This window comes from Puntigrus tetrazona, chromosome 4, assembly GCF_018831695.1.
Source record: "Puntigrus tetrazona isolate hp1 chromosome 4, ASM1883169v1, whole genome shotgun sequence".
Lineage (NCBI taxonomy): Eukaryota > Metazoa > Chordata > Actinopteri > Cypriniformes > Cyprinidae > Puntigrus > Puntigrus tetrazona.
The window spans coordinates 14852095-14864973 of NC_056702.1; the positions used below are offsets into that span (position 1 = coordinate 14852095).

The 12879-nt window shown below is 35.3% G+C and overlaps 1 long non-coding RNA gene across 1 annotated transcript; it reads left to right on the top strand.

The window, feature by feature from the left end:
• The first annotated feature begins 10938 nt into the window (after positions 1-10938).
• Positions 10939-12006, top strand: LOC122342648. Its single transcript, XR_006250624.1, has 2 exons — positions 10939-11038; positions 11900-12006. It is a non-coding gene; the product is annotated as an uncharacterized LOC122342648 (long non-coding RNA).
• Positions 12007-12879: the final 873 nt, after the last annotated feature.

The window sequence follows — 12879 nt, forward strand, 5'->3', positions numbered from 1 at the left end:
ATTCTCCCATTGACAGCGTTTTACTCCCTTGTTGCACTGTATTGGCTCTACCCGACTCTGGTTTTCTGAACTCAATTCTCATGACAGCCCCTCCTGGCATATTCCTCTGAGGGAAGATCTTCAGGCACCATGTGGCACCCACGTCCGGACCTGTGGAACCTTCATGTTTGGCTTGACGGGACGCGCAGACTTCTAGGGATTTACCACAGCCTGTATTGAACATCATTATTCAGGCTAGAGCTCCTCTATGAGGCAAGCTCGCTTGAAGTGAGTCTATTCGCGAACTGGTGTTCTTCTCTACAGGAAAGACCGAAATGCAATCCATTGAGTAGTGCTTTCCTTCTGCAAGAAGGGTTGAGCGTAGTCACCCTCCACCCTAAAAGTGTATGTGGCTGCCATTGCAACCCATCACGATGTAGTAGACTGGCAGGCCTTTTGGGGAAGCACTTCTTTTAATATGTCATTATTGAATCCCGGCCACACTGTACTCCATAAACTAACATCAACTACTGGTTCATTGGCATGATTTCTTGGTATGATTTCATTTTGGAGAGGGCTCCAATCATAATGAATTCACTATAAAACTACTTACATTTAATTTAGCTTTATGGAATTAGTTTTATGGATCACGTCAAACACACATGCGCAGGATTTAGCCTTGTTTAAGAGATGCTGTGTGTTGTTTCATGAACTCAGAGGACGGTAATAGGATCAGCACGCCAAAATCAAATGGGAGAGAGTGAACTTCTTTCCAGTTTCTGTGCATTTCTTTTTAGGAATTGCCCAGCAGTGTTGCTTATTGTGTGTGTGTTTTTTTATTGTTTTATTCAAAGTATAAGTCAAGCACAGAGTGAGTTTAAAAAGGAAAAGTGAAAATAAGACAGACAAAAATGGTTCATTAGTGTATTTAGGTATTTTCTACACATCATGGAGGGATCGACTTTCAATCTTTTGCTACCCAATAAAATCCTCAAATTCATTTTAAAGTGTTCTTTTACTCCTCTTTAAAGACTTAGTTTGGATTTTAGTTTATATACAGATTTTACTCAATGAATTAAGTGTAAAAATACTGACATGTAGTTAAGACTGCAGTTATATATCTATGAATCTTATGACTCTTATGATTTAGTTAAAGATAGCCTTTCATTAGTCTATAATTAGTTAACGCCTCTTAATTCATTGCACATAAAATGCTGGCTGGATTAGTGAGTATTAATTTAGGCATTAGCATAAATAATTATTCATTTACTCCTTTTAGCCAGAGGTGTTAGAGTTAATATGCACCATCAGTTGTGAAAGGCAACATGTAATAAAATTAGTTAAAATTATGTAAATAACTTTAGATTTTCCTACTAAAAATGGGGTAGAAATGTCCTGATACTAACATAGCCTCTTGTGGTCTTACCACAAACACATTCGAGGCTATCCCAGTAAGTTTCATGTGAGCTTTACATAAAAGAAACAAGCCATCTGCTATTAAACATGAGATAGAAAATGACAGTGTAATATTGTAATGTGCATTTTGCATTTGTGTTGGTATGTGAAGACTGTGCCTACTGTTGGGAGGGATACTATTTCTCTCATGCCCATGTGAAGACTGCAGGACCAGGAGCGCTCTCTAAATCGCCATCACCCATATATCCTATCTCTGAAGAGATTGTTCAACGTTCAAATATCTTTTGTATTTTGAAAAGAAATCTGAGTCTTGTGGATTTAAAGCACATGAGGGGTGGCAAACACTGACATTCAATGACTTTTTTCTATCTTTTTTTCATCTTATGTTTCACTCCTTACAGTAGCTCCTCGTCATATTGTGCCTTCAATCAAAAATGTGTAAATCTCGTCATTACTATACACCCTCATGTTGGCACTTTACGCTGGTGGAGCTCTCAGTTCATCTTAATGAAGATATTTTGATGAAATTCCAAAGCTGTCCTCTCCACTGGTAGTAATGCAAACTAAAACTTTCTGGTTGTCTAGAAATGTAAGAAAAACATCATGATTAAATCCATGTCCCTCACTCTCTGTAATTAACCTCAGGTTTTATAAAGCGCTTTATGCAGCACTAGCTTTGAAAATCACTTTACTGTAAGAATCATTGAACTAAAATAAAAATTTTGTTCTCATAGATGTATTTAACATTAACTATAGAATATCGCAAACATCTACATTTGTGTTCTGTCATGTAACTAAGGAGCTTGTAATAATGGCTGCTATCCCTGAGCACAATAAGCTTGGAAGAGTGTTTATTTTGAATTTAGTTGTACATGCAAGTGTGAAGCTGGGACTTGCCCACCAGGAAAGTTGTGATTCTTCCTATGGCCAATCTATTATTCATGTATGGAAAGACACAGTCAAGATTTAAAGAATAAAAGAAGAAGATGTTATATATAGTATATATATATATAGCATATATATATAGGTATATATATATATATATATATACACACACACACACATACACACACACACACTGTCCTCACCTTTCCTTAATAACTTTGTATTTTTCTTTCAGCTGCTGGTAGAGGATGCTGTACTTCAGCACAGGTATGAGAGAAAGGGTGCTTTTAAACTCACTGGTCTTGCTCCAGAGCCCAGCGTGATAGTTTGGGTAAGAGTTTAAAGAAGCAGAGCCATGAGAGTTTAGGTAAGCTACTCCATTACTGCAATTCACTGCTCTGTAAGGCCAAAGCTGAAGGACAAACATCCTGTAAAAATAACATTGCAAACAAGTAGTTGATATTTCAGAATTATGAACAATTTACATTTACATAATATCTACATAATTAGAGTAAAATGTACTAAAATTCTACACGTGTAATTTGTAATAAATGTAAATTTACATTTTATTAAGACATTGCATATATTCAAAGTACAAAAAAACTAAAGAGTTAAAATATTAATATCTCACACAAAAATATGTAATTTTAATTTAAATTAAAAATAACCGATATATACATCAATAATAAATGAAAAAAACTGTCTGTCCTTAAGATGTAAATTTTGAGCACATCCCATATTTCACACGCAAAATATGCAGGGCAGTAGTGGGAGGAGGGATTTGAGGACTCCTAGTGACAGCCAGTTTCAACTCTGCCATGCAAAGGCAAAGACAATGACTTTGGTCAAAAAAAAAAAAAAAAAAAAAGTTATTAATATTTTGGGACATTCAGTATTATCCTTTATCAGTATCTTGAGTCAAGATAAAAGAAAAGTATGGGTCATCTTAACCTCAACTCTGACAAAAATTCCAGAAAAACCAAGGCAGAAGACAGTATAACAATTCAGTTACTGCTCCTTTACTTTGTTTCTGGAATGTTTCAAAATTTGTTCCTGTCTGATGTTGAACTGGAATGCCAAAAATAAAGTTAAGGGAGAAGAGAGGAATAAAAATAGCTAATAGGCTATTTTGCAGGTCAACCTGCATCGAACAGGTTGTTTTTTTAAGTCTGCGATTAATACTACCCTTAAGTTTCATTGATGACTTAAGTGTTAACAGTTTTATTTAGGCTATATACTTACAAACATTTACAATGGGGAGTAGCTTTCGCTATAGTTCATATCCTGACAGCATTAGCTGTGATGTGCAAAAATATTTGTAGCCTAATACTAAATCAAAATAATAAAATAATAAAGTAACCAAATAATAATAGTAGAATGTAAAAGGACTACATAAAAAAAGGACTTTTTGTAATTGTTTTACTGGAAAAAGCTAATGGTTAATAATGATATTTTAATGAAACCGTTCATATGATGGATTCCATTGGTCCTCTATTGTTTTTTTTTTTTTTTGTTGTTGTTGTTGTTTTAAAGAGGACAGACTTGGGTCATGCTCCACTACAACTTTTAGACATGCACTCAAACAAAATTCCCTAAGTACTTCAGCATTTGATTGCTGTAATAGCTAATAAAGGCTTTTGTATTCATTTACTGAGGAGGGTATGAATAACTTTCCGATCAAAAATAATAAATAAATAATCTCTTTGTTTATCTGTTGTGTTAACTATTTTTTGCTCTGTTGGGTTAAATGTAACCAGTTGAATGTATTCATTAAAACCATTTTTCTGTTTTGAGTAGTTTAAGAAATTTAATGAAATTTCAACATTCATGTAGACTTGACTCAAATAATACAGTAGGAGCTACCTTCACAAATTTATTAACATCTTTTGGGCTAAAGCAAATGTAATCGACCCAACTCACTGCTGTAAGCATACATTAGATTTAATTATTTTTGCACTGGCATCGATGTTTTAGACCTAGATATCTGTACCTCTAAGTGACGATATCACTGATCATTTCCTTATATCTTATAAACTCTCTGTAAGTGAGATTAACCGAGCCACGACCTCGTTACTAACTGGGTAGAACTATTATCCCAACCACTGTAGATAAATTCACAAACAACCTACCAGATCTATCTGACCTGCTCTACAAACCCTGAGAAAGCAGATGATCTTGAGCAAATGACCAGCAGTATGTGCAGTATCTTCACTCGCACATTAGATACTGTTGCTCCCATCAAGTTAAAAAGATTAGAGAATAAAAAGTGTACCATGGTACAATAGTCATACACACGCCGCTAAAAACAGCTACTGCTCACTAGAACATAAGTGGAGAAAGACTAAACTAGAGGTTTTTAGAATTGCTTCTACAAGGACATTATGTGTGCACTTATAGACAAAGTCACTAAAAGCAGCCAGAGCTGAGCACCTCCAGAAACTCATTGAAAGCAACCAAACAATCCTAGATTTTTATTTAGCACAGTGGCTAGATTAACAAAATGATCGGTCAGCAACAGAACGCTGCACACCCTCTCTCAGTTAAGTAGCAATGACTTCATACAATTCTTCACTAATAAAATAGATAATATCAGACTTAAAAATAACAGAAAATCAACTCTTAACTTTGTCCTATAGTCCAGCCTCCTCACTCAGTACCCAGCAAATTCAGTTACAGTGTTTTGCAACCATAGGACAGAAGAGTTAACAAACTAATCACTAAGTCTAAATCTGCTACATGTGTATTAGATCCTATTCCAACAAAATTTCTGAAAGATATATTACTAGCCGCTGGTGAACCTCTCTTCTAAATATGATTAACTCCTCCTATCATTAGGTCACGTTCCCAACCCATTCAAATTAGCAATTATTAAGCCTCTGATCAAAAACCACAACTTGATCCTAATGAACTATCTAACTACAGGCCGATATCAAACCTCCCATTTATATCAAAAATATTAGAAAAAGTTGTCTGGCGCAGTTATGCTCCTTCTTAAAGATGAATGATGTCTGCGAGGAGTTTCAGTCAGGTTTTAGACCGCACCATAGCACAGAAACTGCATTAGTTAAAATCACTAATGATACTGGTTTCTTATCCTCCGACCGAGGCTGCGCCTCGCTACTAGTTTTATTGGATCTCACTGCTGCATTTGACACTATAGATCATAATATTCTCCTGAGCGTTTAAACACCGCTGGTGTACAGGGACAGGCTTTCTAAAGTGGTTTAAATCATACCTATCAGACCGTTATCAATTTGTAGATATAAACGGAGACCGCTCTAGTATAATGCCTGTAAAGTGAACTGACCTCTGAGGATCAGTTTTAGTTCCCTTACTGTTCTCTATATACATGCTGCCCCTGGGAACATTATTAGAAAGCACGGGGATTAATTTCACTGTTATGCAGATGACACACAGCTATACATTTCATCAAGCCTGATAAGTTATCAGAAATGTCTAAATTAACAGAGTGTATTAAAGACATAAAAGACTGGATGACTAGAAATTTTCTTTATTAAAACCTCTAATAAAACAGGGTGTGCTTCATATCGGACCAAATTATGTTTACAGCAAATTTCTGAGCTCAAACTACAATTAGATGGATGTGATAAATCAAGTACTCCGACAGTTAAAGACTTGGGTGTGATATTGACAGCAACCTGTCCTTCGAACACCATATCACTCATGTTGGCAAAATCTGCCTACTTTTCATCTTAGAAATATTGCTAAACTCAGACATGCTCTCTCTCTCAGATGCAGAAAAGCTAGTTCATGCTTCATGACATCTAGACTGGATTACTGTAATGCACTGCTCGCTTGGTTGTCCAGCATCTTCAATAAACAAGCTTCAGTTAGTGCAGAACGGATTGTGCAATTTCCGGATTGATTTTAAAAGTACTGTTACTGACCTACAAGGTCTGTAAATGGTTTAGCCCCATTTATCTGGACTAGCCATCTGTCTCGCTGCAACTCCGCCACGCTTTAAGATCTCAAAACTCAGGGCTCCTGGTAGTTCTTCGATAGTAAAAGTTCACTAAAGGTGGCTTAAGCTGCCACATTTGCAACTCCAAACTCTGGAACAACCTTTCCTGCAAATGTCTCGGGATCAGACACAATTCTCTCAAGCTTCTAAGTCTAGCTTAAAGACATATCTTTTTTTGTGCAAAGCATACTCATAAAGATTCATATAAACCTGCTGCTACAGCAATAACGTGATTCCCAATAGTATGAATGGTGGCCACGCTAATTATCCTTTTTTTGTCTCCACCTCGGGATGCACATCCTGAGTGTGCATCTAGTTACTTCAAGCCCCTGAGTGGACCCAGTGAGGATGACTCCTTTCCTATGCGATGACGCCGTGATAGAAAACTTAACCTTCCGTCTGGCACCCAATTCTATCTTGAACTTTCTGCATTGTAATTCATCCTGTTTTGCATTGTAAATGCATCCTGCTGTGTAGTGATTTGCTGTTGTCTGTGGAACAGATTTGCTTTTGTTATGTAATAATTTGTTTTTGTAAAGCTGCTTTGCAAACAATAGCCATACTAAAAGCGCCATACAAATAAACTTGACTGTTGAATTGAATAAAACTTAAATGAAATGTTGTGCTGCAGATGATATAGTCACCCTGTGATATAAAATACCGTTTTTTAATTCTCGCTGCTGACACTTTTACCACTCCTCTGTCTTTAATCGCAAAGAAGAACTTGATAAATGCTTACTGCTTTTTAACGACTGAAACTCCGTCCCACATGAATGTCTCTTCCAAAAGCGGGATAAATGTCACTACATGCCTTAACAAATCTTTGAAAGAAAAGAGAAGTCTGAATTCAACAACAACAAAAATATACCACATTTCAAAATGGTTCTGTGCTGTTTGTTACCTTTATGATGATCTCTTTGTATATTAATTTCCTGTTCAAGTTGATTTTGGGAATAATAGTTCTGACTCCAACACACCCAAAGGTCCTGGAGAGATGCAAGCTCCTTATCCACAACACACCAGTATGAAGAAACATAGAAATGTCAAAGGATTTTAGTCATTAGTCCCCAGAAGAGTGAGATAAACCTGAATTAGTCTGTAGCGGGTGTCCACATTCCTGTACTCAGTCTCTCATACTCCAATATAGTCTCTTATTTACTACATGTGGCTTCTTGATCCAGACGTCAGCAGTGGACCAGAAGCTATCTGCACTGCGCATGTCTGTCATGTTTACTCAGAAAGCCGCGACATTCTTTCCACCTCAGAAAAACATATAAAACATCAGAAATGTATTATTAGATCTCCATCCACTCTCTACCCTGTACTCCACTGCTACTTCTATTCTTCTGGGTGCTAATGGCAGACCTACATGAATGGTGCATTCCTGCCACCTACTGGATAGGAGTGTGAAGCCTATAATGTTTGGGAAGTTGGAAAACAATAATACAAAAATAAATAAACATATAGTAAGAAGATATATATATATATATATATATATATATATATATATATATATATATATATATATACATATATATATTAATAGTACACTTAATACAATAAATATCTTAATCTATATTGATTAATTTAGTTAGTGTTAGGAAAATAAAAAATGTGTATGGTGGTTATCTTTGATTGTTTGGGACCTTTTCATAACATAGTCATGTTGTTGATTTGATATGTTTCATCTCATTCATGCTTGTTGGAGTGTATAAATGAGTGGGTTGGTCTAAGTGTGTATACCAGCAGTGTTGGTGCTAGTTGTGATTCTTTTTGCTCTCACTTTCATGGTTAATTAGACTGAAACATCAAACTCACTGTCTTGTGCTACTACTTAGTAGGCCTATCATAAAAACATGTTTCCAGTTTCTATGTAACGATTTTGCTATACAAAAACAACACCGAACTAGTGGAGAGAGTACGTAGAACGTAGATTTTACCTTTCAAAACTGATTTTTAATAAAAAAATTTCTAGATTTTTTGTATGTCAATTATTAGTATAATTAAGAGTGAGAGCAGAAGTTGTTTTTAATAGAAAATATACATGAACCAAGCTCAGTGCAGGCTAGGAGCAAGGCCCGTAGAGCCTCCTGGTTTGGTTCTAACCAGTTGTTTAGTACCATGGAGGTATCGAGATTTTATGGTTATCAACAATAGATGCTTTGGCTTGGAAACTTATTGGTAAGCATACTTTTTCACCACACAACTCTTTGAAACAACTGCAATATTTTACATAAGAAGAAAATCCTTTGTTTCTAGAAAATTGTTGATGAAATTGTTCAAAGACAGATTGCTGCTAGGGGCACAGAGAGCCTCATGCAGCAGGCAAGTACGCATGGGGTAACCCAATTGTTTTGGTTCAAACAAAATGAAGCCTTCATTTTTGGACTCTGGAACGATCTTCAATTTCTTACTGGAACAATCTCTTTGATGATATTAAGTAGGTACACAGCTGGTCACTCCTCAGAAAATGTTTCTTAACTAATAAGGCAAAAGAAGCTTTTAAGTAGAAACTTCATGAGTGAATTTATGTGAATTTTCTTCTAAAACTGTGGCTCATTTCCTTTTGGGAATGTCTTTTGTTCACCTTTCTGGAATAAGGTTAATGTCTCTGATTGTCCATAACATATTTTTTTATTTTGCTTTATGTTATAAAAATGTATTATTATTATAATGTTTTTAGTATTAAAGACAAGAATTTGCTTAATGCAAGTTTTTGCATAACCCTTCTGATATTTATTTGAAAGTTTTATAAAATGTAAATATACTAATTGTAAATCGTAAATCACATTGTATTTAAATACACTTTCTACATCTGTTAACAAGAAAGCTATAAAACATTCAAAATTTTGTGCTATGTTTAAGATTTCTCTTAAATCTACTGTATATTTATTTAAATGCCCCTTTTTATTTTATTTCTGTATTAATTTTTTACATACTTGTATTATATAATATAATTTCATTATATTCATAATATAATAATAAAAACTGAAATTGCTAATATATACTTGTTCTTCCGATTTGTTTTAATTGTTTTGTCATTTTTGAAGCTCGGAGCATCCTCTACTACACGTTCAGGCAAAGCATAATTGGAAATTTCACTTTCCATAAAAAAGTAAACAAGATACATAAATATAGCTTATTTTGTGTAAAGCTTATTAAAGGTTTTTTTTGTACCTCTGTTTTTGTCCCACTTCTCAAGAATGATTTAATATTTGGCAACACAAAAATACGCGAAGACATTTTTGTACGTATTGTTCCTTTTCTGTTTGTTTTGAACGTGCTGTAATATTTGTTGTTTATTTTGCATTAAAATAAAACTGCATTATATGTTTTTATCTCTCTTAAACTGTATATTGGCAGGCCTTAATTAGTTGTGTTTTCTTTTAGTAAATCGACATTACAATGATAACATAATATACTATTTTCTAGAATAATTATTATAACACTTGGCAACAGCAAAGTACGTCTTTATTTTTGCTCTGAAGCGAATGTATTGTTTTTCCGTTACGGGCAGATTTTGAACTTTCACCCCGGAGCTTGTCTTTCCTCTTTCCGTTTACAGCGATAGCAGGTATGGCGGTTAATCTTTGCGCTTAGAATGTGATTCGACTATCTATCGTCATCTGCCGTTTTTCAAGATCAAATATAAATCATTAAGAGTTCTAAGTGTAGTTCACGTTCTATCGCAGATTATCCTGACCATATTGCCCGATTAATGATCTAATAACGTATTTTTGTTACTGCTGGAGTTGACGCTGGGAATTTGTCTACATCCTCACAAACGCGAACGTAGAAGACTTAAGATTTCAAAGTTGTTGCTGTCTTACAACAGACTGAAAGTGTAACGCTGTAACATTCGTTAATGTGGTTCAAAGGCATGTTTTCAGCATGTGTTCGACGTTAGTTAAAATCGTATATTTAACCGCTGTTTGATATTAGCTTGTAAGCTAAACCCCACTCAGGCTTTGACAGGCTTTTTAAATAGGCATAATTGAAGAAAGTTTTTTTAAATGAATCATTTATTTTTCCAGGTCAAGATGGTACAACGTCTGACTTACCGACGTAAAGGCTTTCCTACAACACTGCTTCAAACAAGACCAGACTGTGAGTGTGATGAATAGATGTTAACCATGCACTGTGTTTTTTAAATAATGTATGTATACTTCAAAAGCTGTACTTAAAGACTGCATGTCATTCAGGTCCCGTGCGCCAGGTAAACCCCATTGTGTACCTGTACACCAAGAAGACTGGAAAGGCACCCAAGTCAGCATGCATCTGTCCCGGTAGACTGCGTGTGGTAAGTGGAGCACTATATACACTACTTTTTCTGTGTTGAGCTATATCTTTTGTAGTGTGCTGATAGGAATGATGCTTGAGGGTAGAGCCCAATACATCTAGAGGAATATAGAAAAGGAGCGATGTTCGATTCATTACTGCATACACTACAGCTTTTATATTATTTCTAAGTTGTAATACTACAGCTGGTGTAGTGTATCGTTTTAGAGTAGATTGTATCCAGTATTAGGAGATCAAGTAAAATAAGATCAACAATAGCAACGTCTTGGTAGCTACATCAGATTGTGTTGCAGAATCATTTCAACTTGTATTAAACTGGACACAAAGCGAAGAGAAGATTTAAATGTGTTTTTAATGTTTGTTCCTCAACAGATCCGCGGCTGTGAGACCCCAGGTTCTTATGAGACTCTCAAAAACCAAGAAGCATGTCAGCGAGCTTATGGTGGTTCCATGTGTTGCCAAGTGTGTACGAGACAGGTAACTGACTGACACAACTGCATTACAATTAGTTTGTGTATAACTGTTGTCGAAAGCAACATGTTTATTAAACTGTTATTAAGCTGAATTGTCTATTAAATATTGCATTCGAAAACTAAGGCTCCCACTTTTCTTAGTTAATCATGAGAGTGGGCAAGTGAGTCCTTTCAAACTAAGCAAGACTCAGTGCAAATGATACATTGCATCGTCTGTCATCATGTTATTAGCACATAACCTGCTAAAAGAAGCTGCAGCCGTGGCAGTATGATCTTTGATGTGGTGGGCTAAACTGTGCAGGGCAACACTAGTTCGTTGTACTAGCACACGCTGTACTCTTACCACACACACAACCTGCCGAGCTGCAATCGCTGCAAGAAGTGTGGGCTCAAGTTAAGATTGATGGCACTAGTTAATACATTTGCATAATCAACTGTGATATTGAAAGCTCTCATTTTGATGTAAATTACTGTATTTGTATCGATGCACAAAAAGCACACTATCGATGCAGCTGACTGTGCAATGCACTTAAGGTGTGTGTGTACAAAAAACTATTTTTTTTTGTGCTGGTAATAATGCATGGGCAAATGATACGTGAAAATATGGTGGCAAAAAAGGTGCCTATTTATACTGCAGATACATTTGGATTGAATTGGCTTATTATTGTACTGTCAAAAGAACTAGTCAGGTTATTTTGTATAGTCGTTGTTCCTTTCCGGTTCTCCCTTGGGTTTTGCGGAATAATAAAACATCACAAGTAAACCATGATGCGTTCCATTTATGAACAACTGTTGATTCAGGAATGTTGTAGTTAAACTCTTAAATGCTTTTTTGTGAGCTAATGATCTATTTGTCACCTTTCAGGATCAAGCGAGCTTTCCTCATTGAGGAGCAGAAGATTGTGGTCAAAGTACTGAAGGCACAGGCACAAAGCCAGAAGTCTAAGTAGAAGGTGATTTTTACTGTTCAAATAAAAGAACCGAAAGCAACGCTTTGTAAATCTTTTTTTGTTTCTGAAGATGAATAACAATGAATGGACAGTGTCAGGAATTTAGTTATGTCTGAGAAATCAGGACATACTTTGGTGATATCTAGTGCAAGGAAAAAAAACCCCATGAAATGGATTAAATTTTCTTCATAGCCTATCTGCAGACGGACACAACTATATTTTGTTTTTTGTGTAAGAGCATAGTTTTAAGAATGTAATAATGCATAAGGATGCTAAGTTGCCCAAATCATTGTGAAAATTATTAAATAAAACAATTTGTTGTTATAAGTAATGTAACAAAACATTATTATTAAACTATTTTAGCTATAAAATTAAGATTCGAACCCCACTTTCTCTTTGACTACAACAAACAGGAGACTTCAGACTCAGAAAGCAGGTTATATGACATAGTTATGTTAAAGGTTGCGACCATACACTGGGATGTCTGCGATTTCAACTAAAGCATGATTTTTTTTTATTTACTATGTCAGATTACATGATTTTCTTTTGTAAAATCTTGTATCTCGTGAACAAAAGACCCGAGCATTCATCACTTGCCGTTGTTCCCACTGTGCCTGATAATTGGAAATAAGGTTTTACAAGGTAAACAAACAGGTTAGTAAACAGCGTGTTTTTCTGAATGTTGGTTTTGGGAAATGCACTCCTAATCAGATCAGACCTTAGTTAACTAAGCATTGCCTAGGTAGGGTATCTTTTGATTTTGTGGTAAGTTCATGTTTAAACATCAAAACATCAACAAATAGACATTTTAATATAATTTTGCCTGAAGTATTTGTATTCTGCATAAAAGTAGCTTTCCTGGGTATATAATTCAGTAATAAAAAAAAAAAAAAAA